Source organism: Monodelphis domestica, chromosome 1 (assembly GCF_027887165.1).
Source record: "Monodelphis domestica isolate mMonDom1 chromosome 1, mMonDom1.pri, whole genome shotgun sequence".
Classification (NCBI taxonomy): Eukaryota; Metazoa; Chordata; class Mammalia; order Didelphimorphia; family Didelphidae; genus Monodelphis; species Monodelphis domestica.
The window spans coordinates 611,051,342-611,078,692 of NC_077227.1; the positions used below are offsets into that span (position 1 = coordinate 611,051,342).

General features: G+C 34.6%; 1 protein-coding gene and 1 long non-coding RNA gene across 7 annotated transcripts in view; one reads left to right on the forward strand and one right to left on the reverse strand.

Moving 5' to 3' along the window:
- The window catches only part of LOC103093491 (uncharacterized), a 100,239-nt gene extending 78,806 nt beyond the window's left edge, over positions 1 to 21,433 (reverse strand). The window contains exon 1 of one of the 2 annotated variants that reach the window (XR_008915601.1): positions 20,433 to 21,433. This is a non-coding gene — a long non-coding RNA (uncharacterized LOC103093491). The remainder of the gene's footprint in view (positions 1 to 20,432) is intronic. The other variant, XR_001626025.2, reaches the window with a different exon arrangement.
- RALGAPA2 (Ral GTPase activating protein catalytic subunit alpha 2) overlaps positions 1 to 27,351 on the forward strand; it is a 544,635-nt gene that overhangs the window by 301,438 nt on the left and 215,846 nt on the right. The gene's annotated exons all lie outside the window — the stretch shown is intronic.

Below are 27,351 nucleotides of genomic sequence, written 5' to 3' on the forward strand. Positions count from 1 at the left end.
ATATCAACATCAAAGGAAGAAAAGACTGAGCTTTTAGTGAATGCCGTCTTCTTCTCCTCCTCCTCCTTCTTCTTTCTTGTTCTCCTCCTCCTTCTCTTCCTCCTCCTCTTCATCCTCTTCTTCTTCTCCCCCCCCACCCCCTTCCTGTCCCCCTCCTCCTTCCTCCCTCTCTCCCTTTTCTCCCCTCCCCTATTGCCTTCTCCACCCCTCTTCCTTCTTTTCCTCCTCCTCCACCTCTTCTTCTTCCTTTTTCCTTCTTTTGTATTACATGAGGTCCTCACTTGAGTGGTATGGGATATGCCCACAGGAGTCTTGAAACAAGATATAAAGGTTTGGAATAGGTATAGTTTTGAGTAGGAAGATAATGCATTGATTAATGATGTATTGTAGGAGGCACCCCCCTTCCCCCCATAAACTAGTGACTTCCTATTGCTTCCAAGAACAAATATATAATGCCCTTTTGGGTATTAAAAACCTTTCATAACCTATCAACTTCCTACTTTTCCAGCCTCTGTATACCTTACTCCCCAATACATATTCTCTGACCCAGTAACACTGGCCTACTGGTTATTCCACAAACAAGATGCTCTGTCTTAGTTGTGGTACTGTGGTAGAGATATGAGAGAGAGAGAAAAGTTTTTGCAGGACTGGAGTTCTAGCTCTAACATGCATCTAGCTCTAGACGTCTGTCAAGCCAGGATTCCATCAGAATGTCCCCTGGGTTGGTGGGCAGTTGGAGCTGAATTGGGGGTTTTGCTGGCCACACTCTGAGAGGAGAAACTTGGCTTTTGAACTTACTCTCTGACTCTCTCTGGCTCTGGGCAGTTGGAGCTGAGGGAGGGGTCTTTTGTGTCTATGTTTCTGGGACTGAAGAGACACACCTTTCCCTGGAGCCTTTGGCTGGACACTCTGAGAGGAGAAACTTGGCTTTTGGACTTTGTCTCTTTGGCTCTGAGCAGTTGGAGTTGACCAGGGGGCTTTTGGTCTCTGGGTCTCTTACTGGGGCACACACATTTGCTCTCTGGAGTTTGAAGTTGGCAGAGAGACTTTTGTGAAGCTAACTTGGCTTTTGGACTCTGGTGGGGCAGTATTGGTTACTTGAAGTTCTCTGACTTTGGACAGTTGAAATTGATAAGAAGGAGAAACCTAACTGAAGAAGAAGAAAGAAGATCTTGAAGATCCATTGTCCTCCATCTCCCTGACTCAGAGTCACAGTTTGTGACTGGAATATTCCCTCAAACCTTTCTAAATTATCTCATTTAGATTAGGGACTTCCTCATCCCCTTTACCTCAGTTTCCCATCCTGTTATCCCAATAAACCCCTTACCTGCGAAAGAAACTTGGAATATTTTATAATTCACTGGGGGGGAGGGGTTTGGGAGGAGAAGGGTGGCAGTAGGAAGAGGGTTGGTGGAGGGAGTGAGGAAGGAAGGAGATTAGGAAATAGATCAGCCATTGTTAGGGATCAATAAGCAGATTCCCCCAGGGCAGTCCCTTGTGTACCAGTATCCCTGTGTGTGTGTAGTGACATCTCCCCCAGCAGCATTTCTCTGTCCCCCATTACCAATAAGCAGCCTCAGGTTCCCTCAGCAGTTTTAGATTCCTGTAGCAGCCTCTCTAGTCACAGCCAGCCAGATAGAGAACAACAGCCATTGTTTCCCTATCAGTTCATCCTCTCTAACTCAAGAAGTTATAGTTTCCTCAGTTTATCCTCTCCACTTCAATAAGTAAAAATTTCCCTCAGCTTACAATCTTCTCCAGCTGCCCCACTTGCCAGAAATGTAGGAAATGGTTTATTTAGGGGCCAAGATACAAAAGGAAGGAGAATATAGCCAGATTAATGGTTTGTGAAATAACTGAGAAGAGGAAGGATTGGAGATTATAGTGAGGATGAAGACCATTGTGAAAGGCCATAACTGTAAATCTAAATTCACTGATTAACGTACTATTATTCTTCAGATTTGTTAAAATGAGATAACTTTGATTTTTAGGACTATAACAATATTCAAAAATCTGTATCATTTCTGAAAAAATTTAGGAACTGTTAGATTATATTGCCTAGCATTTGAAAACAGAAAGAGTATTTATAAAATAACAGGAGTAGCCTTTATATAGCAATTAGGTTTGCAATATGCTTTACAAATACCTCGTTTTCTCTGAGAAGTATGTGCTATTATTATCTCCATTTTACAGATAAGGAAACTGAGATAAATAGAGATTAAATAATTTACCCAGAGTCACCTTGTAAGTATCAGAGACTGGATTTGAACAGAGGTCTTCCTGACTCCCATCGTTCTATTTACTGTGTCACTTAGAATGGCATCACTTTAGTTCACAGAAAGAAAAGAGAGTTTGAACAAGTTCATACTTGCCATCATTTTCAGATTTTATAATAACTTATTTTTCTAGTTATATAAGAGTTATGTGATATTTTATCTTTTTTTTCAAATATACACATTTAAAATAATTCAATACTATCAGCAATTCATTATTTCATGCTTCTAGGCAAAATAAGAGAATTATAAATCCTAATAGGCCTATTGTTGAAGATTTACAACTTGGAATCTTTTTTTGCATTTAATATAATTGACTTTTTTTAATGTTTAATAAGTCTCATTATATACTTTGTTAACTCTTGATTACCAACTACATTATTACTATAAGTTTCCTAAATGTAATTCTTCTAAAAATGGAATAAAGGATACATTTTAGTCTTTGGCCAGAAAAGTAGCATTTCTACTAATAAAAACACCAAATTCTCAATAAAGTAGGGCATTTTATGTTACTTCATTTAACTTTCGTTCTGAATCTCTTTTAGATTTTTAAGAATCTAAATTTCTGAATATACTTAATAGGTTTTCCTTTTTTTAAAAAATAGCTTACCTTCTGTCTTAGAACCAATACTGGTTTATGTTTATATATATTAAAAAGAAGTAGGAAAATAAATTTGGAATTAGGAAGGACCTTAATAATTAATTCTGACATTCTCATTTTATAGAGCATACAGATTATAAGAATTCAAGGTGAATATATGACTAACCTGGAATTTAAACCTGGTTTTCTGACTAAAATTCAGCATTATTTTCCTACTATTCTACTCTGCCTCCCAGTAGGCATTCACTTTTAGTATTTATTCTCAAGGCAAATACTCTTGGCATAGTAATTTTTAGTTTTTCCTATATTAAAAGGTGGGTTGCATTTAGCATCTTTTAAAATACTTCCCTCTTCAGCTCATGTCAGAATTCAGTATGGTTCAAATGAAAGTATACTGATCTCAAAGTCAGAATACCTAGGCTAAATCATGGCGCTGATGTTTACTATCTCCTTGACTTTGACCTTCCTGAACATCATTTTCTTCATCCATAAAAGCAAAGGTGTTGGAGTAGATGGCTTCAATAGATACTGGCTCCAAATGTATGAATCCATATAAGAGTTCTCTAGAAGTTTACCTTTTTATGGACTGACATCAGAAATATAAGTAGGGATGGAAGAAACTTAAATGTCATCCATATAAAGAGATTTTTATTACTTAAAATTCCTGTACTTTTTAGTTGGCTTAGTAATTTAAAATAAAAGATTTTAAATGTAATGTTTATCCTTTTTCCATCATAAGTCAAAATTCCTTTACTCCTTGGTTGAATTTCCTATGTTTGCCTCTGGGTGGCACACTTGCCTGCCTGTCTTTAGCCTTATATTTGCATTTTCATTAAAAAATCTTAGTGCTGAAGAACTACCAAAGGACCTATGATGCCTTAAGTATGATCATTTATTGTATCCTTGCAAAGTGGTATTGATGCTAAAAGCAGGAAGTCTGGAAGAGTTGACAAACTGGCCAGCAAGTGGCATTTGAAGTTATAGTAATAAATCAGAAGTTGAACATGAATGCTCAAACATATGAATTTTATGGCATTTATAAAAATCAAATGGTACCTTTTAATGATAATTTATAATTTTTATAGTTGCACAAAATATTTGTTAAAAATGACATGGCTGTACAAATTTGTCTAGCATGACTTTCAAATAATTTGTTTTTTAGTGATATCCTGTCTAGAAATAACTATTGTATGGACTACGTTACTATTACATTGGCTAAAACATACCCTCATATCTAACATACAAAATTCCTGAAATTCAATATCTTTACCAATGGATAGGATGCAGTGTCTATAGTGTAATGGCCCACATTTTAATGTTTATTATTATAAATCTTCAGTGGCTCCTTAAATGCTTCTTAACTCACTTCTCTGTTTGTTGTTTAAAGCCTTTCATATTCAAGCTCCAACCTAGTTTTCCAGATTTAGTTCATATTACTCCCCATGACTCAAGCTAATAATCATCCCAAGTGGCTCTCACCTGTGTCTGGGCATTTGTTCCACTTGCCCCTCATTTTATGAAAGCATTTTCTCCTCACTTTTGCCCTTTATAATGTCAAGTTTCCATCAAAATTTAGCTTAAGTTCCACTTTTTTTCATTGAACTTTCCCCCTTTTCTTTTTTTCTATTAGAGCTTCTCCACTCTGAAAAATCTTATATTTACTTTGTACATTTTTTAAATTGTGTATACAAGTATACATATATTTATGTAAAATCAATTGAAATCTTCCAAAGGGTAGGAATGTTTCATTTTTGTATCCTCAGCACCTAGCAGAGTCTGGAACTTAATGAAAGACTTATTTGTTTTAAGTAATTGGGGATGGGGGAAAGTAGGGAGATTATTTACTAATATAGAAAAGTTTAAGTAAGGTAATTGCCTTGTTAAGTAATGTTTGTTACATTGCAAATCTATTGTATATAAGGTTTACAAGGTTATTGAAAATAATTTTCTTTCATTTTTGAAGAGGAAAAAGGAAAAAAAGTCTTCACTCACTCTTGTCATTCTTAGAAACTAGGGAAAGGGAGTAAAGAAGGAAACAAACATTTATTAAGTACTTGCTATATATCTGACATTCTTTGATTATTCCCATTTTACATTTGAAGAAAGGGAGGCAAACAGAACTTACGTGAGCCCAGGGTAACACAGCTATTAAGAGCGTGATGTGAAATTTGAACTCTGGTCTTCTACCAACTAACCAAGGGAGAAAAGGAAGTTTAAGAATTTATGCAGTCTTATAGATCTGGTCATCCTGAATTTCTATGTATCTTTCTTCTACACATTGTTGTGGTGGTCAACATAGCATTTCAACAAATATCTAAAAGTTTTTTAGCTCAGGTTAAAGTTTTTTGCTTCACTCTTTAGTTTACCTGTGTTCTACTTCCAGTATTATATGAGCCATTCTTTGTCCTGTCACAACCTCCAAGCTTCTTTCCCTGGTTGTTTTCCTACCTCATAAGAATTTTCCAACTTTTAAGCCCTCAAGGATAGTTTCTCCACTAATGCTCTGCCAGCTCTTCCACCTCTGGTTGTGCAAAAGTATCTTAACATGAAAGGAGCTATGATTTGAATTTATTAAGAACAGTTCCTGTTAATTTCTTCTTTATTTAAAACATATGGAAAGATCAATATGTGTGAAATGGAAAAGGACAGTTGGAGAAAGGAATTTTATTTTCATGTTTCTAAGAACATATCAAAGACTGGAACATTTTCTTTGCTTAAAATAAGTAAACTATTATTTAACAATGACTTACAGATTTTGTCCTAATATAATTTTTCCCATAAGACATCAAAGTAAAATTCTCTTTTAGATGCAAAGCCTGCAGTACTGAAAAGTTAGAATTCATAATTTTCACATAAAACTTTGAGACGATTTGAATCTATCATTCATTCTCAGTATAGGGATAACTGATCATCCTTGAATATTAATAATTTATCTTATTACCTTTTGGAAAGGTTTTTTTTTTTAATTTTTAAGTAAGGTAAATCCCAACTACATTGATTTAGATAATTACTTCTGGCAGCCATAAAGCCCTATTATATACCCATAATATAAAACCTTAACTATGTACATGTGGTACATTTCATTTTTGTGATTTCTTAAAATCTTAATTTACTATTCTTCCTTTTGTTCCTAGATACAAACATATATATATATATATATATATATATATATATATATATATATATATATATATATATATATATATATATATAAAAGCTACATCAGTTCAATTTACACAGTGAAATAAGTATACTTGATGTTTATATAAAAGGCAGTCTGACATAGTGGGTAGAGTGCTGGAATTGGAGATAAGAAGTCCTGGATTCAGATCTTACCTCTGACTTTTGCTAGTCTGTGTATGTGGCTAAAAAAGTCAGTTTCTCAGGGCCCTTACCAGTTGTTTCAGATTAAATTTATTAGAGGATTTGCTTATCAAGAGAGTTGCCAGATGAGGAGTTCCTGACACAGATGATTTTAGATCTAGAGCAAGAAGGGACTATAGGAATCATTTTAGCATAATGCTCTCAATTTATAGATGAGGAATCTGAAGCAGAAAGAGACAGAGACAGAGAAAGAGAGAGACACAGACAGACAGACAGACAGACAGACCTGGTCAAGATTAAGTGGCAGTTAGAATATAAAGTCTTGTCCTCTGGCTCAGAAATCAGTTTTCCCCTGCACCATGTTTTCTCACAGGTATACCTTTCTCCTCCTATCCCTAAAAGCTGAATTGTCATGTTTAGACTTTGTTTATTTGACTTTTGTTCTGTGTGTGTGTGTGTGTGTGTGTGTGTGTGTGTGTGTGTGTTTATTAGTTCCTATTAAGTTGTAGCTAATTTCATATAAAATTTTATTTGGGGGGCTTCTTCTTTTCTAGCCATGGTGGTTTACTTAGTTTTGATAGGTTAAAGTATTAGTTAAAGTATAAACATTTCTTTTTTAATTCATAATTGGAATTCATTTTTATTTAATGCCAATTCAAAAGAAAATTTCCATAAGTAGTAAAGTTTAATATTCTATCCCATAAGTCAGATATAGTTCATGATTCTTATCAGAAATTTCTCTGACCTCTCATGAGATGTATGATGGAATAATGAAATAATAAACAGTTGTCTGTAAAAAGATCCCAAGGGTACACTCAATGAGAATAAGACTCAGCAGTTAACTTGGAAAGCAAGGTCTAGGGGAAATGCTTGTAAATTGGCCATACCTGAATCTTTTAATAACATCAAACAGCCTGTATCATGTAGTGATATGTAATAATTGCATCACCTTTTTCCCAAGGAAAAAAAAATTTTCAATACTGGGAATTCAGTAATGCTAATTATGAGGAGATAGATAGATATTTTTCTGGTATCCATTAAGGAACAAAAATAAGAAAACAATTTTCCTGAAATAAAAGATAAAGATAGAAGGTTTTTTTTTCTTGTATCACTTTTGAGGACATACATCTTGAATATTTCCCAAATAAGTTTTTTTTAATTTCCCTGACTTTCACCACAATTTTAATTGCACTAATTGTGTCACCAAGGTTCTATTTAACTACAAGCCTAACCAAACCATAAAAAAATATATTCTCATGAAGCTTGAAGGCCTAGTTACCTCGTGTCTCTTCTTTGTTAAGATTTAATAGCAACCTAGATATGTTTCATTGGAACATTTAGGTTGGATAAATTCTTGAAACAGTGTACAGTGAGTAATCTAATTTAGATTACTAAACATAGGATTATTCCTAAATTTAAGGCTAGGGAAACAAATATTTCTACAGTTGTTTTCATTTGCATATAAATCAGATTAACCGAATAACATTGTTTTGGCATTTGCCTTTTTTCTATGAGGTAATCTATTAAAAATACATTAGTTCAAGTTAAAAATAATGCATGATTTACTAATTTTTGTCATAAACTAGTAATTATTGAAGCACCTACTTTGTATGAATTATTAAGGTTAACACTATAGGGAATCCAAGGTAGAGTAAAATGTACTGCTTTCTAGAAATGTATAATTTAGGTAAATTTTTCGTGGTCATTTGAAAAAGTAACACTAATATATGGTGATTTCATGTTATAATAAGTTCAATATTAGCAATACAGACAAGTTTTATGAAAGCTCAGAGGTGAAAGTTGGTGCTTCTGGTGGCATTATGATCTAGAAATGATTTCAGAAGGTAGGTTTTTGAGTTGGGTCTTTCCTTGGAAGTTGGAGTTTACTTACTGAGATCCATGCAGGAATTATATAGATATAAGTTAGGTAACAAGCATTTATTAAGCACCAACTATGTGCCAGGCACAATGCTAAATACTGGGAAATGGTAAAAGGCAAAAAGTAGCCACTTTCCTCAAATAGTTCACAGTCTAATGGAGAAAACAGCCAATATCAACTATATACTGGGTATGTGTATGTGTGTGTAGTTATCTCAGAGGGGAGACACTAAGATAAAGAAGGATTGTAAAAGGATTTTTTGCAGAAAGTGGATACTTATCTGAAACTTGGTAGAATACAGGGAAGATCAGAAATGGAAATGAGGAGTGTAATAGTAAAAGGGATTGTAGAGATATTGAAGATATACAGGAGATGAGGAAAGTTTTGTAACAGGGAATGGAGGGATTGAAGGGTAAGAGGGAATATGGCTGCTGGTGAGGTAAAGAGAGAGAGCTGCCCCCTGCTGAGAGGCTGTCTTTGAAAAATGGGGTTCTGGAGAAATGGATAGCCTATGATAGCCTGAGGGAATGTCTTCTCTATTGATTAATGTTGAAGATACCCCAAAGCAGGTAAGCATGGACCCTGCTGAGGGACAAGCCTCCCCCAGACCAAGGTCGCCCAGCAGAGTTCCTATAAGGACCATTTATGGTTGAATCGGTGTCCTTAGGTTCAGGTCCCTCAATGTCCCCCTGAAATGAGAGTCCTCTTATCTGACTGCAGTTTATTTAAATAAAGATGAATTTTAATAATAAGTTTGGATTGGGAAGATATCAGGGAAGAGGCAATTGGGATTTCCCTAGTTGGGTTTAAGTCTCTCTCAGCTTTTGAGCTGAGGCCAGGCCTGGCATGCTGGTGGAGGGTTTCTTTTATTCCTGTCTATGCTAATCTATGCTAGCTTTCTTAAGTTCAAAGTCTTTAGCAAAAGACAGAGGAAGAAAAGGTTCTGACCTTCAGAGCTGGTTGGGCTCTTCAGGCTGACACCACTAAATACCAGCCTTACAGTTTAAACCACTCCCCTTAAATCCTTTTATTTGATGACATGATCATAGGAATCCAGGTAGAGCGCACAGTTGGGAAAGATCCAGGAATAGAGGTACTTCTATCCCAAGACAGGGAGAGAGTACTCCTTCCAGTTCAGGGCCAAGAAAGATCGTCTGGAGACCAACTGTCACTCTCCAAGTCCCCTCCCCCCACCAACTGCCATTCTTGTCAATATCTTATCTCTAATATTCCAACTGCTCTTTGTTCCACCTGAGTGGCAGAAAGTCTAAAACTTGCTTCAGTTTTCATTTCCACAGGATGAATGTCCAGTCAATGAAGGCAGCCAGAAAAAATACTCTCTACTAGGGAGATACAGTGTTTTCATAAAAAAAGAAAATAGCAAGGAAACTAGTATCAGTGATGTAGAGATATGTGTATTTGTGTGTGTGTATGTGTGTGCATGTGCGCACATGTGTGTGTCAGTCTGGGTCTGTATGTCTGTCTGTCATAAGATGTAAGAAGGTTTGAATGTTGAAAGGAGCCAGGTTATGAAAAGCTTTCAGACTAGAAGGACCAGAATTTAAGGATGCCACAGTGTACCAAGCAAATTTTAAAAACCAAAGAAAAGATGATATATTTAACAGGGGGCCAATAGAGTTTGTGAAATAAGGGAGTGTTACTGGTGGTGTTCAGTCACTTCATCATGAACTCAGTGAATCTTTGTGACCCCACTTTGAGTAATTTTAGAAATATTAATATAATGATGATACTACCGGAAATAATTTCGTTAGTGCCAGGCCAATTAGACTACATAAGCATTACTTTTGTTCTGCTAGAAAAAAAAGTTAATCTCAAGTAAAAAAAGGAAAATAATCTCAAGAGAATTAATGGGGGGGGGGGGAAGGTGAAAAGGAAGAGGACTGATAGAAATACCAGATCTCAGACTATACTACAAGGCAGTTGTCATCAAAACAATTAGTATTGAAAAAGAAATATAAAAAGGTAAATAGGTTGCACAGTAGATAGAGACCCAGAGAAGAAAATGGCAGATCAACTCGATATCTTTGCCAAGAAAACCCTAAATGGAGTCACAAAGTGTTGGACACAACTGAACAAATCACTGAACAACAAAGAAATAAGTCATTCAGTAGAAAAGATGAAGTACACCATAAATGAACACAGCAGCCTAGTGTTTGATAAACCTGATGGTTCTAGCTGTTGGGGAGTAAGAACTCAATTTAACAAAAAACCAAAAACTTCTGGAAAAACTGAAAAGGTCTGGCAACACTAGGTATAGAAAAACATCTCACACCCTATTCTAAAATAAACAATAAACCAGAAAGTTGATAACTAAGACATAAAAAATGACCTCCTAAACAAAATAAAGGATCAAGGAAGGAAAGAAGGAATGTAATATATATGTGTATATATATGCATATATATTATATATGTATATATTATATATATATATGTAATAGCAAGGGAAGGAAACAATGATATTTTATTACTGCATCAGGAAAACTAATTGCTCATGCAGAAATAATAACTGAGTTGTTGGATGCTATCCAGAAACCTAAACAGCTAGCAGTGATCCATTGTTGAAGTCATACTTACAGAAGAGATTCAGTCTCTAAAGTAAATCATAGAACTGATATCCCTGCAAAATTTGCAACCAGGAATGCTCCAGTGTATGTAATGAATTTGTCAATTATTGAAGCTGATTATCTAGAAAAAGCTTATGTAGACTCAGAAATTCAAAAGTGGAAGGAGAAGTTTTGAGCAAGTAAAGAACATGTAATATGGGTTGCAGACACTGGAAAACCACTGTTACCAAAAGACTTGTATACCTTATTTGTATCAAGCCATCCACACAAAAGGTCATTTTGGTACTCAAGCTGTAGTTGACTCTGTAAAGAGGCAATGGATAGCTCCTGGAATAAGTACTGTAGCAAATAAGATCTGTTCAAGCTGTTCTGTTTGCCAAAAATTCAATCAAGGGGAATTCAGACAGAAAGGTTTAGGTGGTAGACCTTTAATATGTTGTTCATTTGAGAGTTTGCAAATTGATTATATCAGCATGCCAGAAGCTAGAAGATACATGTTTTGTATGGGTAATTGTGGACAGATTAACTAAGTGGCCTGAAGTGTTTCCATCAAATACAAATACAGCTAGCTTTGTGGTAAAAGATCTCATTTCACCTAGGATATCCTTAAAAGAGTTTATGAGAATCTAGGAATGACACACAAAGATCATGTTCCTTATCACCCACAAAGTTCAGGTCAAGTGGGGGGTGTAAATAGGGAACTTAAGACTATGGTAGGGAAGATCTGTGCTGAAACTCATCTCAAATGGCCAGATATCCTTCCTATAACTTTGTTTTACCTACATAAGAGACCATGAGCAGATTTACATGCATCATCCAATGAAATGCCCTTTGGACATGCTCCACTACAGGCAAAGCCTTATAAGACAGTCTATATATCTCTCTTAGGAGAAGATTGTCAACTTGCTTCTTACTTAAGTGCTTTACAGGAGGAGATTGTCAACTTGCTTCTTACTTAAGTGCTTTACAACAACGACTCAAAGAATTACATGATATAGGAGTATTGATCCAAACTGATCCATTGGATTATTCTCTATATAATTTCAAACCAGGAGATTATGGTATATTTTTAAAATTTTGCTAAAACATCTGTGCCTCAGGAGAGTTGAGTCTGTCCTTACACAACTGTATTAGTTTCTCCATCTTTGGTAAAAGTTTTGGGTAGAGATTCATGGTATTACTGTTCACATATCAAATTAGCACATGGTATTAATAAGGAAAATGTACAAATCATTAAAGAAAAAGAAATTGTGGAAGCTTAGAATCATCAGGCAAATTGAATCTGCAGTCAGAAAGATCAGTAAGAAGAGGACCATTCCAGTGGAAGCGGACAATGCAGATCAAGAGGAGAACTCATGAACTTAATGGACATTGTTAATAGACAGGAAGGACTTATAAATATTGAGATAATGACTTTGAATGGAATTTATAATGAAGAGAATTACAGGATTAATGGACTAATGAATTAAGAAAATTGGGGCAATGTATTATAATACAAAACAACATAACATATTCACAAACATTCATAAATATATTTACTGCCATGGAGTTGGAGAAGAATTCTTGAATTAAGATGAGATGAAAAGAGAAGGAAAAATCTGAAGATATGGTAAGTATATTGCATGCAACAATAACATAAGTCTAACATAACAGTAACACTGACACAACACTAGCAAAACAACATAACATAGCAAAAAAAAATAACAACATAAACAAATACATAAACAAGGTTAGGCTACATTGTTTACAAGTTGAATGTGTGAAACAGTGTATAGCTATATATTATGATATATAGTATAGTATAGTATATATGTATTATATATATACATAGAGAGAGAGTATAGTCATAAATTAGTTACTAACAATAACTAGTTAGATATTTAGTTTAGTATAGGAATATAGGTAGAGAGGAGAATTTTGAAGATAAGGATTTAGATAGAATTAAAGTAGATAAGGTAAGATACTGACTTAAATTATAAAAATGCATTGCAACATACATTGCATAACACAAATGTTCTCTCCATAACATATATCAAACAAAATTGTATGTGTATATGTGTGTGTGTGTGTTTGTTTGTGTATGTAAAAAGGGTGTATAATAGGATTGTAAAATTAATTGTATTATAGTGTATGTATAAATGTAACGTGTAAATATGAAGTGCATATATGTATAGCATAATGCATATGTTGTATGTATTCTATGCATATGTAAAATGTGTGTACATAGATCACTTATGTTTAAGTTTATTGTTACATGTGTTTTGTATAAGTGAGTTTAATGTTTTGGTTTAATTTCTTTGTAAAATTTATGCAATGTTGTGTTTATTGTAATTTTCAAAAATTTTTCTCTAAGTTTGCTGTTAATGCATTACAATGGCAGTAGACTGTTCTGTATTAGATGATAAGAGTAGTATTTATAAGTTTAATGTTTTAGCATTGTTATTTGACCAGGTCTGATGGACTCCAAGCCTGTTGTTCTCTCCATTACAATACTGTCTCTTTTTTTAACACATAGACAAAAATGACTAAAAACTAGATGAGTATAACATGCTGCTTTAGAAAGAGAATCCAAATTGGTAAGAGCACAGATCTCTTAAATTATTTATTGAATTTTTTTAAATTTGAACTATTTATTGATTATTCATTCCTTTATTCTGCATATATTGCTTTAAAAAAACTTACTGATGTCTTATGTTTTGCATCATCATAGTTTTCCTCAGCTTCTTCCCATAGTCTTTCCCAGATAACCATATTATGTAACTAATAATATTTTTTAAGGAAGAAAAAGAGAAATAACTGTGGACTCCCTTCCTTCATGTGGGTTGAAAGTGTTCATTCATATTTCTTTTTTCAAGATGAACATGCTAGATCTTTAATAATTTTGCTTTATTCACTTTGCTTTTTCTTTGGAGATGGTAGTGTATTCTTTCCATTGTTATTGTTATAGTCATTAAGTATATTGTTTTCTTGATTCTGATTATTCTTTCTTAGTTCATATTCTGTATATCTTTCAGTATTCCTTTGTATTTGTCACATATATGATTTCTTTTAATGAAGTAATATTCCATTACATTCTTTTATTATCAATTTATTCATTCATTCCCCAATTTATGGGCATCTACTTGTTTTTCAGGTCTTTGCCATCACAAAAAAAGTTATGCTATAAATATCTTATATTATATTGGGTATTTCTTAGCAGTGAATTCTTTTGGTTATAAATCCAGTAATGGAGTCTCTAAATCAAAGGCTAATAGGCAGGTTATTTGCTTAGTTCCAAAGTGCATTACAAAATGATTTTTTAACAATTCACAGCTCCAAACCTATATTAGTATGTCTATGATCTCAAAACACCTACAATATTGACTACAACTTTGCCTATTTGCAGATTGTATGGTAAAACCTTTGAGCCATTTTGATGCATATTTTTCTAAACTTATTGATTTAGAGCTTTTTTTAATGTGGCTAGTAATACTTTGTAATTCTTTTAAGAACTATTCATATCTTTTGACTGTCGGTTTTGAAATTGAGATTTAATAATAAATAAGTATATGTGTGTGTATATATATGTACATATATATAAAACACAAGAAATACAAACAGATATCACATATATTTGATAGTTGTTTATATTTCTTGGGTTACAAACCTTTAACAAAGAAATTTTATAGAAAAAAAATTTCCCCCATTTGGCCACTTCCTTTTTTATGCTAGGTACATTGATTGTCTGTGCAGAAGCTTTTCAATTTCATGTCATCAAAGATATCTATTTTATGTTTTGTAATTGCCTTTATATCTTGCTTAGTTAAAAATACATCTCCTACCCAGAAGTGTGGGACATATATGATCTGATTCTCATCTTTTTCTTTTTTTTGGTAAATAATCTTTTCCTTAATGTTAAGTTTGTTTATCTGTTTAAAATGTGTTGCCAAGTATAGTGTGTAAGGTATTGGTCTAAGGCTATTTCCTGCCAGGTTAATTTTCATTGTCCTAGAATTTTTATTAAATAAGGACTTTTTAATTAAGGAACATTTGTTTACAACTTTATCAAACAGTTGGTTATTGAATTCCATTGTTTTTGATTCTTTTTTTGTATTGTCTCTTAGTCCATTTCTTTTCCATTTTTAGTTTTGTTGGCATATAATTGCATACAGTATATTCTGTTTGTTTTATTTATTGTGGTTTAGTTGTGATGTCAGTTGCTATTATTTTGATTTAATTTTCAGTCCTCTTATTGTTTTTCATTGCTTTTACTTTAATTTTTTTTTTTACTTTTCAGAAGAGCACAGTAAAATATAAAGAATACAGGATAAGTTTGTAGAGATATCTGAGTTCTGTCTGGCCTTCAGTATGCTATTAACCATGATATCACTTGGGGCAAAGTGCACTGCCATTCTCAGGCTCAGTTTCCTTGCTTGCAAAATGAGAAGTTTGATAAAATGATGTCTTTGGTCCTTTTCTACTCCTAAATTCTCCAAATGTATAATTTTAAGACCCCCTGAGTCAGACTAAGCACATGTTCTAAATTCTTAATTTATTTTTCTAATAAAAGCATCTTATGTTTTTGATAGTATTTTATACTTCACAAAGAATTTGCCACATATGTGTGTATACACACACACACATATATATGTATGTATGTGTATATATATATATATATATATATATATATATATATATATAAAATGGCATAACATTTCCTCCCATTGAGGATTATGAAGACTAGCCACCTCCATTTTATAGATGATGAAACTAAGCTTTACTGAGATTAACTTGTTCAATGTCATTTAGCTAATGAGTAATAACTGGTATACCAACTCAGGTCTTCTATCTCTTAGACCAATGCTCTTTCAGATGTACAATGTTTCTTCTCTTATTGTAATTTAAACTAAGATTTTATTATAATTTAAAGTAAATAATCACTTTTAATATATGGTATGGTTTTTGTTATGATGTGAGTTTGAGGAATACTTAAAGTGAAGTTATTCTTCTGAATTATGTTTGCAATTTTTGGCAGATTCATGATACTGCCACAATTTGGAAATAAAGAAGTATTTAACTGTACTATGTATCAGTTGAATTTCTTTGAAACTTTGACTTCATCCTAGGAGATGAGGATTATTTAATTTTTTAATAAAAACCAGTCCAAGGATAATATGTAATAAGTCCTAATTATTTGTGATGGATACTTTCTTGATAGTTTTGACAAACAAGAATGGAAGAACAATGGAGATAACTAACCTCCAAAGAAGAAAATGTCTCTGTGAAAAATTACATGTGTGTCATAATTGCACTTATTTTTGCAATTCAAACTTCATGTTATAGTTTGCATGGTATATACAAGAATGGATTCCATTATAAACAATTAAATTTAATTCATAAAACTTAAAAAGAAATTTAATGATTTAGAGCTCTCTTCAATATGATTTTTTTATAGTCGTCTCAGAACATGGACAACTAATGACTTTTGTAGTTAGTTGAAGCATGAGGGAGCAGATAAAGAGGGACAAGAAGTAAAAGCATCCATTTCTTCCTCTTCTAACACAGATTCAACAATCTATTGGTAAAAGAAGGAAACTTAATAGTATGCTTATTTTTTTAAAAAAGAACCCTTACCTTCTGCCTTAGAATTAATATATCGTGTTTTGGTTCCATAGCAGAAAAGCAATAAGGGCTAAGCAATGGAGTTAAAATGATTTTCCAAAGTCACATAACTAAGAAGTATCTGAGGCCAGATTTGAACCCAGAATCTCCTGCCTCTGAGCCTTGCTCTCAACCCAGTGAAACACCCAACTCGCCCCAAAAGTATCTTTTTAAAAGAAAAAAAAATTAAACCCTTACCTTCTGTCTTGGAATCAATACCAAGTTTTGATTCCATGGTAAAAATGCAGTAAGAACTATACAGTTGGGGTTAAGTGATTTGCCCAGGATCATACAACTAAGAAGTATCTGAGATCAGATTTGAACCCACAACCTGGCATCTCAAAATTTATTATTATTTATAAAATTTTTTATGAAGGAGAAATTACATGCTCACCATTTTGCTGCTGTAGTTCATGTTAAAAATTTTTCAGAGCCAGAAGGGCTAGACAACTAGGGATAAGTGACTTGCCAGGGGTCACACAACTAGGAAGTGTCTGAATCCACATTTGAACCCAGGACCTTTTGTCTTTAGGCCTAGCACTCTATCCACTAAGCCACCTAGTTGCCCCAACAATTTTTTTAATGTAACAATTCTCAGAATTTAATTAGCATTACTTTTAGTCATCTTTTGTTAGAACAATTCTGTAAGATTGTTAATTTCATTGTGATTAATAGCTCTTTCATATTATCCTCATTAAAAATAGGCTGCTGTGGAAGGTGTAATGAACTTAAGTAAGACCAAGCTCATGTCTGAGGGAGTACTGGCTTCCTTTTAAAAGGGGGAAGGAAATTGTCCTTAGGACTTGGTAAGTCCAAGGGACTATGATTTAAACCATGGACAACCAATTCTCTGCCCCTTGTAGTATAAAATTCCTTCCTATGAGAAGTTTGGTATTTTTGAAGTTTAATAAAATTCCCTACTATCTTGTGGGACATTTCTAACCCAGATTGGTTTTTTTCTCCCCACTGGGTAAATGTGAAGGTAAAGGGGAGCAGCAGCAATTTGAATTATTAGTTTCTTTAAAAATATTTTTGTCATGATTGAATAAACATCCCTCTGTTATATGTTTTAGGACCAACAAGTATTTCATTGAGTTCTAATCCCAAACCTGAACCATGGATTAGCATGAATAAGGCCTAGCCTAGAAAATGGCATTACTCAGGAATGGATTAGAATAACATATTGGTTGATCTCAGGGGAAGGCAATATGGTAGAAATAGAAAGCCTCAGATTAAAGGAATGACCAGATTGTCATAGTTCTAGATTCATATGGGGTATACACTCTCAGTCAGATAAGGAAAATTCCACTGACCTTATAGAATTGTCAACTGGGTTTTCTGCACGTTCAAGTTTGCCTCTGCTCCTTGAGAACTCAGGTAACAAGCACAGTGTTTGGCGACCCCAGTTTGGGTGGAACTCATAGGCAGAGTCTAAGGTTGAGTACCCTTATTTGTCTTAGTAGCTTCTCACATTGTATTTTTTGGTTTGACCTTTTCCTTTTGTATTCATAGTAGTTGATCTCTTTCTGATACCCTGCTGTTGACTGCAACCTCTTTGCAGCTTGCTAGCAGCTTGTCAATGCATGCTTGCTGTACCAAGTTCTCCAGAGAGTATCAAACACCCCCAAGTACTGTCACTCTTTGGAGAATCATCTAGCTGGGTCCAGTCTCTCAGAGATGCTCTCCCCAGAGCCTCAGGGTGTTGACTCTGTAGTTTGTGGTGCTTGTCTCTGTGATAGGGGCCCATTCATTATTGGACCTTTCTCTTTCCTAATTAAAGACTTGAATTTTCTGGCTAGTAGTTCCGTGTTTTTTAAATAATTTAACAGAATCAACCCCAGTCTCTGTTTAATGACTGTGACTATGATCATGAGAGTAGAAAAGGTCTGATCCTCATTTTATGGTAAATCAAAGTGAACTCTGTGCATTAAACAGCTAGAAATGTCAATGTATTTTTTTTTTAATCCTCATGTTTTGTGAACTATAGGGAAATTTATAGCCTCAGTAGCAGCAAAAGTGAAAAGGACATTGCTGATGGGAAGGGAAAATAGATTGCAGAGGAAAAGCACATTCTCCAAAACAAATGTTATGACATAAAATGTGTTGTCTCCTACTGAGATTAGTGTTGTAAGAGAAGAGAATAAGAGAGGTATGGATGAGAGCTGGGATTCTGCTCACATTTTTAAAGTTCCTCTGCCTTTTAGGAATAAATGTTATATTTATTTAGGTTGTAGTTCTTCTTTAATAAAGATATACACTTATCTTTGCTCTTATAGCTTTACCTCATTCCTTTTTTTCTTTTTTTCTTTGAAACATTCAGTGATTTAGTCATTACAATACTTTGAGAACCCCCAGATTTTGTTAGCAGCTGATTTACCTTGACTTGAGAAGTGTGAATTGTTTTAAATATTTATCTTTTGAAGTTGATCATTTTTTAAAAACTTCCTACAAATTTTCCAAAGCTGAAATATTGTTCTAATATCTATCTCTTGCCTTGAAACAGTAAATTGAATTTTGTTGAATTAGAGTTCGTGGTTCATGTTTTGTTTTGTTTTTTATTTCTTTTAACAGACTTGAAGCCTTGCTCTCTTGTGAAAGAATTATATCCATTAGCTTTGTCTTTTCCATACTAGCATTTCTAGTTTTTTTTTTATGATTTATTGATTATCAAGGTAATTGGCATAGTCAGGCACCAGAGTATATGGTATAGAAAGATAAATAGGAAGGACTATATTGTTTTTACACAGGCCCCAGAATACTCAATGAGAATTGCTAACCAACCAAGTTATTTATGTAAGTTTGTACGATGTGGTAAATGCACTCAGACCATCTTATTTTGAACAGGAGTGAGAATTAAAGGTCTTTTATTTAAGGAGACTATTGAGAAATGTTGATAGCTTCAGGAACTCCTTTTATAGAAAGATTTAGATTCTGAGCCCTAATTATTTTGGGAATTGGTAGTTGAGCCTTTTTACTTTATGGAATATGCCTTTCAATTCTCTCTGGCTATTTCTTGTGAATACAGAATATACCTGAATTATTATTATTTTTTTTAAAAATATATTTTATTTGATCATTTCCAAGCATTATTCGTTAAAGACATAGATCATTTTCTTTTCCTCCCCCCCACCCCCCATAGCCGACGCGCAAGTCCACTGAGCATTAGATGTTTTCTTGATTTGAACCCATTGCAATGTTGATAGTATTTGCATTAGAGTGTTCATTTAGAGTCTATCCTCTGTCATGTCCCCTCAACCTCTGTATTCAGGCAGTTGCTTTTTCTCGGTGTTTCCACTCCCATAGTTTATCCTTTGTTTATGAATGGTGTTTTTTTCTCCTGGATCCCTGCAAGTTGTTCAGGGACATTACACCACTACTAATGGAGAAGTCCATTACGTTCGATTATACCACAGTGTATTAGTCTCTGTGTACAATGTTCTCCTGGTTCTGCTCCTCTCGCTCTGCATCACTTCCTGGAGGTTGTTCCAGTCTCCATGGAACTTCTCCACTTTATTATTCCTTTTAGCACAATAGTACTCCATCACCAACATATACCACAGTTTGTTCAGCCATTCCCCAATTGATGGGCATCCCCTCGTTTTCCAGTTTTGGGCCACCACAAAGAGCGCAGCTATGAATATTTTTGTACAAGTCTTTGTGTCCATTATCTCTTTGGGTATACCTGAATTATTAAACCTGCCAATCCTTCATAATTAAAGTGTTTCTCTTGGCAAATTGCAATTTTTTTCATTGTTTTTGAAATGACTAAACTGTAAGTGTAAATTTTGGGGTAGTGACAATTCAAATTTAATTGTTCACCAGGGAATATCCCAAATAAAATACCCAGGTCAGTTTGGAAATTTTATGGTGGCTTAATTAATATAAAGGGAAGGAATTAAGAAGAAGAGAGAGGGAAAGGGTATAGGATTTCTCCGGCCTAGCCTGTACCAGGGGGAGTTCAAAGACCTCTGCCATGAGGTCTTCTCAGAAGATTAGGGGTTTCCTAAGAAGATAGTGTTTTGGAAGGTAAAGGAGAAGGAATTGGCCTAAACTCTGAGAGAGCTCAGAGAAGACGCCTCACCTGAACTAGGTTACTAAGCTTTCCCCAGTAGTGTATCAAGGACACTCACCGCCAAACCCAGACAATAGCTTCCACCATGCCAAGACACCAAGACCTCAACACACTGCCACCAGTCACCTCTCCACGCAAAGAGGCCAAGAGAGGAAGTGATGCAAAACATATAGACCATTTTTACATCACTTCCTGTGTCTCACATGTACCAATGGCAGCTTAAGCTTGACTTAGGGACAGCCCAGGGGTTTGTCAGTTGTTTCTGATTTGTCATTTGTTAGCATATCTGTCATAGGCCATCCTTCTCAATACTTAATCCTTAAGTAGGGGTATAGACATTGCTGTTTTGTTAGACTAAGCAGGATGGAGTAAAGTTAAAATTCACAATCCCCACTGATGATGATTGGGAGATTACTCTTCCCATTTGATCACTAAACATAATCATCCTGCACTTCCAATTTTTCTAACTGCAGGTGCATACAAAATTTCACCTTCTAAAAGGAGATTACAATAGTTAGATAGAAGAGGGAAATAGAAGAGAGAAAGACAGTAAAACCAATGTTTGCTGGGCACATTGACAAAAACCAATTAGGGGGCAGTCCCCTTTTGGCGTAAGAGTATATAATTCAAGTAAATGTTCAATCAAACTTCAGTTCAATCAACCACACCCAAAGTTCATTCTGGATCTTCTTGAGGTAGTGTAGGTTTTCTGGCATCTTTCTGCAACAGTTCATTAAAATTTTTGGTATTTGGAAGAATACGCCATTTTACTTAATGTATAGTTGTAATATATGTCATTAATGAATTACTAGTTATTTGAAGAAATAGTGGTTTAGTTTATCAATCTTTAAAAAAATTATTATGTATTTCTTCTTCTTCCTCCTCTTACTTCCACACCTCACTGGGGGCCAAGGGGGGAATAAAAACAAAATTTTTTATATCAAATATGCAAATAAATATGCCAACATTGCCCATATTCAATCTTCTAAGAGAAAAGAAGAGAGTATCTTGAGAAATGGGCGGGGGGTGGGAGAGGTGAACAACAGGCTGTTGTATTACAACTATAATCTTATTATACTTTTAAAAATATTAAGTGAATTACATAGGTGTAATTATAGTTGGTGTTTTAAGTTCAGATTTGTAATGTTAAAAAACTTCAAACAAAATTACCTTGAACATCCATTTTTCATTAGTCAGTGTTGAAAAATTTTTTTTTACAAAGTTAATCCATTTTAAACTGCTATAAGCTGGGATGTTTCCCATTTTTGACACTACAGAGCAATATTTTGAATCAAAATGGCCTATAATAGCCCCCCCTTTTTTTACTTTTCCATAACAACGTGAGCACCAAATTATAGCTGTGCAATTATGTAAACAATGGAAATGCTTCCAGGATGAATCCTTTTAAATTTTTCATTTTGTGTAACTGTTGAAAGGCTTGATGCTATAATAAACAAAATTATTTTACACATTTATCGTTCTAAAGGTCAATTATGAAAGAACTAAAGAAACAACACCATACAAAATGAATAAACCAATTTCTGTTGCTGTCACCATATGTTTCTCTTATTGCTTATTTTTTTCCCCAGTTACTGTGTACATAGCATTCAATTAAAGGGATTCATTTACCAAGCTGAATAGTTTGTGTTTATAGAGCTGTGCTTTGAAGGAAAGGAAACAACATGCCTCTGTTTGAATTACCTGATTTTTTGCAAGATCACTGATAAGGGACAGATGTTCTCACTTGGTTACTTTCTCATAAACCTGAATCCTTTGATAAGCTGCAAAGCCACTGAATAACCATATTGCATTCTAGTTTTTAGCATTCAGAATAGACAGAATGCAGATTTTTAGTAAAACAAAGGAAGAAAAGTTCTAGAACTCTGGTCATGAACTGTTACAGCATTTTGTGTAACAATTGTAATTAAGCATAAGGAAATTTCTTTGAGTTTTGTATTAACATGCTTTCAGAATTACATTGAATTTAATTAGTACTCTGAAGTCAATTTGACTATGACTTTAGTTGAAACTAAAGCCTATATGGAGTCTGGAGAAACTTTTATTTTGGCAATACCGATGATTCCATAAATAATATCCAGACTATCTACCTTATTATATTTTTATGAGGAAAGCACCATTTAAACCTTAAAGCACTATGTAAATGTGAACTATTGCTACTCTAAAGAACTGTTACAAAGCATTTTACTGAAACTAAAGTCACAGAGTCTCAAAGAAGGTTATCTCTGAGATCTGCTGCTCAGGTCCTTTCCTGAATAAGAATCTCTTTAATATGCAAATCAAATGGTTATCTAGGCTTCCTTAAAGACTTAAAGACTTCCACAAAGTAGAACCCATTGCTTTTTGAGGAAGCCCATTCTACTTTGTGATGAATTAATTCATTTGTTAGGAAGGTTTTATTTTATATAAAGATTATATTTGCCTCTTTGCAATTTCACTTATTCCTAGTGCTTCCTTTTGGGAATGTGAAGAACAAATCTTATCATTTACATTCATGGCAGTGCTTCACATACAAGGAAATATCTATCATGCCAGTAATTTAACAAACATAAGGTGCTTACCATGTTCTAGATATTCTGCTGGAAATAGAAAGGCAATATAGAAAATAGTACATGATCTCAAAAAACATATACTATTCGAAGATACAAAATTTACACAGACAACTACAATATAATTTGAAGAAGTAGAGGTCTAAATCAATTGGTATCTGATATGATTCCTTCTTAGAAGAAGTGACACCTAAGATAAGACTTGAAAGAAACTAAGAATTTATGATATAGTTGTGAATTGAGAGTTCATTCTAGGCCTGGAGAAAAATAGCATACAGAATATACGCACAGTTATGGGCTATGTGTTGTGACAAGGAAATCACTTTAAAAGACTGATATATATATATTAATTTAAGGTCGCCAAGGAATTCAGCTATGTAATTCCTAAATGAAAACTCAAGTCAGCAATCAACCTTTTATAGAGTTTAATTACAAACAGGAGGAAGAAAGGAACTAGAGAGAGAGAGAGAGAGAGAGAAAGGGGAGAGAAGGGAATAGGGCTTAAATACACCTTCTGTTTAGGCTGGGCCAAAAGGCCCAAGCCCTTAGATAGCTGAGGCAAAGAAAGGAGATCAGTCCCTATTACTCAGTGACCAAAATGGAGAAACAGTCTCAGGGGCCTCCACCTCCAGCTTCCTTCAGAGCCAACTCTCAAAGCACCACCTCTCAGACCAAAAACCTCTCCAACCAACCCTCCTCAGTCCTCAGACCCCTCTATCTTTAAGGAAACCATCCAAGTTCCCTCCCCTCAGTTCTCATATCTACCAATCACTGTCCATGTCTTCCTTGTGCCAATGGTGGCTCTAGCTTAACCCAGGACCGCCCAGAGGTCTGTGGCTTTGCACATGTCTGTTGAAGGTCATATTCTCAAATAATTAAATCTTGATCCTTTGCTGCAGCCCTTCCTAAATCCTGTTAGGACTGAGTGGGGTGGAAATTGTATTTTCCAAGACCTGGTTCTGTCATTCCAAGTATCTCTATTGTATCAATTCTAAAATCAATCATGACTCAAAGAACTTCCTGTTCTATGCTTAAGCATAGGTCAAAGCCCTTTCCATTGTTCAGCAAAAGGTTTCTGTCCTAAAGTAATCTTAAGAAGGGAGGAGGAGGGACCTCCCATGCCAATGGGGTTCACATTCCAATAGAGTTCCCACTATCAATAGGAAATTTTTCAAGTATGAAATTTCCCAATGGTGAAATTTCCAACATTTATAAGTCTAAGAAATTTTAAGGTTTACAGTGTGAAGTGTTCAAATTTAAGGTACAACAAATAATATGATTTTGGCTATTAAGTACCTAAAAGATAAAATAAAATCTTTTTTTTTTTGAAAAGTAGGGATGAGCAAGATCATGAAATGCTTTAAGTGAAAAAATAAGTGGTTTGCTTTGAGGCAATACGTATATATTGAAGAATTCCTGAGTATCCAAGTAGAAGTTCTAAGTATTAGAAACATAATTTTGGCAGATGTATAGAAAATATTGGTAAGCAGAGAAACTTGGCATCCAAGAGCTGTAGCAGCTAAAAAATTAGTTTCTCTGCTAGATGTATTATATTTTTATGAGGTTTATTAAAGATTAAGAATTAAAGAAAATACAAAATAAGAAAGCACGTGCCTAGGAGGGCCGAAAGGACCATTCAATTTCACTTACATCATGAGAGACGCATCTTCTTGGAAGTAGAAGTAGGAAGAGAGCTCAGTACGCTTTTATAGCCAGTTAAATAGAAATTTTGATCTCGGCAAGGTGGAAATCTCAGTGAGATTAGAGGGCATCTTGGGAACTAGAGCAAGGACTTCAGGGGATTGAAGTCTGGGATTCAAATCTCCATTTTAAAATTTCTCCATATGATCCTCTGGGAAAAAGTTTTTTTTTTTCCAAATGATCATGAAAACATAATCAACTTAAAGATTACAATAATTTGAGGATAAGAGGAATTAAAAAAAAAACAACCAATAATTGCTAGACGCATTGACAAAATGCCAGTTAGGGGGCAGTCCCCGTTGGCATGAAAGTATAGATACAAATAAATGAATGTTCAAGCAACCACACCCAAAGTTCATTCTCGATCTTCTTGTGCAGCTTGTGGTCTGAAGGCTTCTTCATGGTGCCTTCTCCAACAGTTCAGTTTCTGGATTCAGAGAGGTATCATCTTTCTTTACCTAAAATTCTTCTTAAAAGGAATTTAAACTTTGCAATTTAAATAATAATATTTTTTACATTTCCCCATCTTGAGGGTGATTGAAAAAATACAGGATCACTTAGGGATGCATGGCTGAGGTATGAGATATATGAATCAATTGGTAAGAGAAATTAAAAGGACATCAAAAAAATCCAAATAAAAAGAAAATTTCTGGATGGAAATCTAAGAAAATATAGAATACAAGGCTTTATCACCAAAAATGAGGTCCATGTCCTCTTGAAATCTGGCCATGATCCACTATGAATGAATTTTACAAGGTAACCTTTTTCATTTTTAAAGAACAGTAATACAAATGTGTAGTTATCAATATCCCCAAAATTCTCAATAGCCCAGTTAATTACAATAGCAAACAAACACACTATCATATTTACACGAGTTGCTGTATGGCATTTTAAAAGCCTATGAATTGATGGATATTTTTCACAATTTTTTACAAACGTAGCAAATCTTTCAACCTTGGTGAATATATATTTTAAACCAAGTAAAATGCATTTTGGGGTTTAGAACATCATCAAGAAATCTAAATATCATTCTGTGGAAGTAAAATAAGCTGAAGAGTATAAATGAGAGATGCTCCCCCTTTTTTTTTTGGAGGCTTTTTAGGGATACAAATGCCCTGAGATTAACTGCCTAGTTTCCATTCACATTTTTAGAAATGCGGAAGTTGGGGGTTAAATTGTATTTCACTTCAGCTGTTAGAATGGGCCTTACACCTCTTGTTTGGGGCAGGCAAAAATGACCAGAGATTGTTAAGAAAAATTCTAAAAATCCTGTCTAGAAAACCCTTAAAACCAATTGAGATATTTAGCACAGTAAATTTTTCCAAAGGTTGTTATAGCAGTTTATTTTTGATGGAGTCCATCTATCCTCTCTTTGACAATTTACAAAGTCAAAATAGAAAAGCTGTTTTTTTGTTTTTTTTTTAATATGGACTTACTTAATGTTTGTTCTGTATGGTTATAGGGGGAAATCAACAGAATATAACAGTAGTTAAAACTCAGTACATTAAAATGATTCAGTGTAACAGAATAGTATGGAATGCAGTAATATATGAACTTAAAATCACAAAGTTAAATCTTAAACAAAGCAATCAGCAAATGCAATAGAATACAGAGATTTATAAACCATTGGAGTCTGAAATGCCTTAAAAATATAACCTCCAGTCTCTTTAAATTTCCTTGGGTTTTTTTCCATTTAGATGCTCATTGTCAGAAGGCAGAAGATTGGTATGGGCTAGGCAATGGGGTTTAAGCGACCCGCTCAGGGCCACGCCACCAGCAAGTGTCTGAGGCCAGATTCCAACTGAGGACCTCCCATCTCTAGGCTGGACTCTCAGTCTACTGAGATACCCAGCTGCCCCTCTAAAGTTGTAGTTTCATGGTGCTGAATTTTTCCCCTGGCAGGCAGGTGAAGTAAATAAAAGGAAGATCGATGCAGTCAAAAGATATCCTATTAAAGTAGCCATGCTTTTAAGTTCCTCTTTGGAAAAGTCTCTTCCTTCTTTCCCTTTCTTTCTCCCCTCCTGTGATCCCCTGCCCCCAATCCACGTGGAGGCTAATCATAGCCTAAGGGAAAATTACCTCCCCGTCTTTACCAGCTGGTAGAAATGAGTCCTGGGCCTGGGGAGATGAGTGGTCTGTTCCTAGGCTAGAGTTTTCTGGAGCTCACCAGGTGATCGAGATTTGAGTGAAATAGGTCCGGGTTGCAGGCAGGCAGAACAAGCCGAATCAACAAACAGGTCTGGAGAGGAGGTGGGAATGCAGGCAGGCAGGGCCAGGAGCTGGGAGCCTATGAGCTATCTAATGGCTGGGATGAGCTGAATCAGCAACAGCTTTGCAAGGGTAAAAAACCTTGGCCAGAGAAACGTGGCTTAAAAAAAAAAATTCTAGGCAGTAGCTATGAAAAACTGAACTTAGTAACAGTAGATCGGAAGAGTGAGGGTATTTCATTATCCCTTCGTGGTCGCCAAACTGTAGCAGTTAAAAATTTAGTTTCTTTACTAGCTGTATTATATCTTTATGAGGTTTATTAAAGATTAATAATTAAAGAAAATACAAACTAAGAAAGCACGTGCCTAGGAGGGCCGAAAGGCCCATTCAATTTCACTTACGTCATGAGAGACACGTCTGCTTGGAAGTGGAAGTAGGAAGAGAGCACAGTAGGTTTTTACAGCCAGTTAAATAGAAATTTTGATCTCAGAAAGGTGGAAA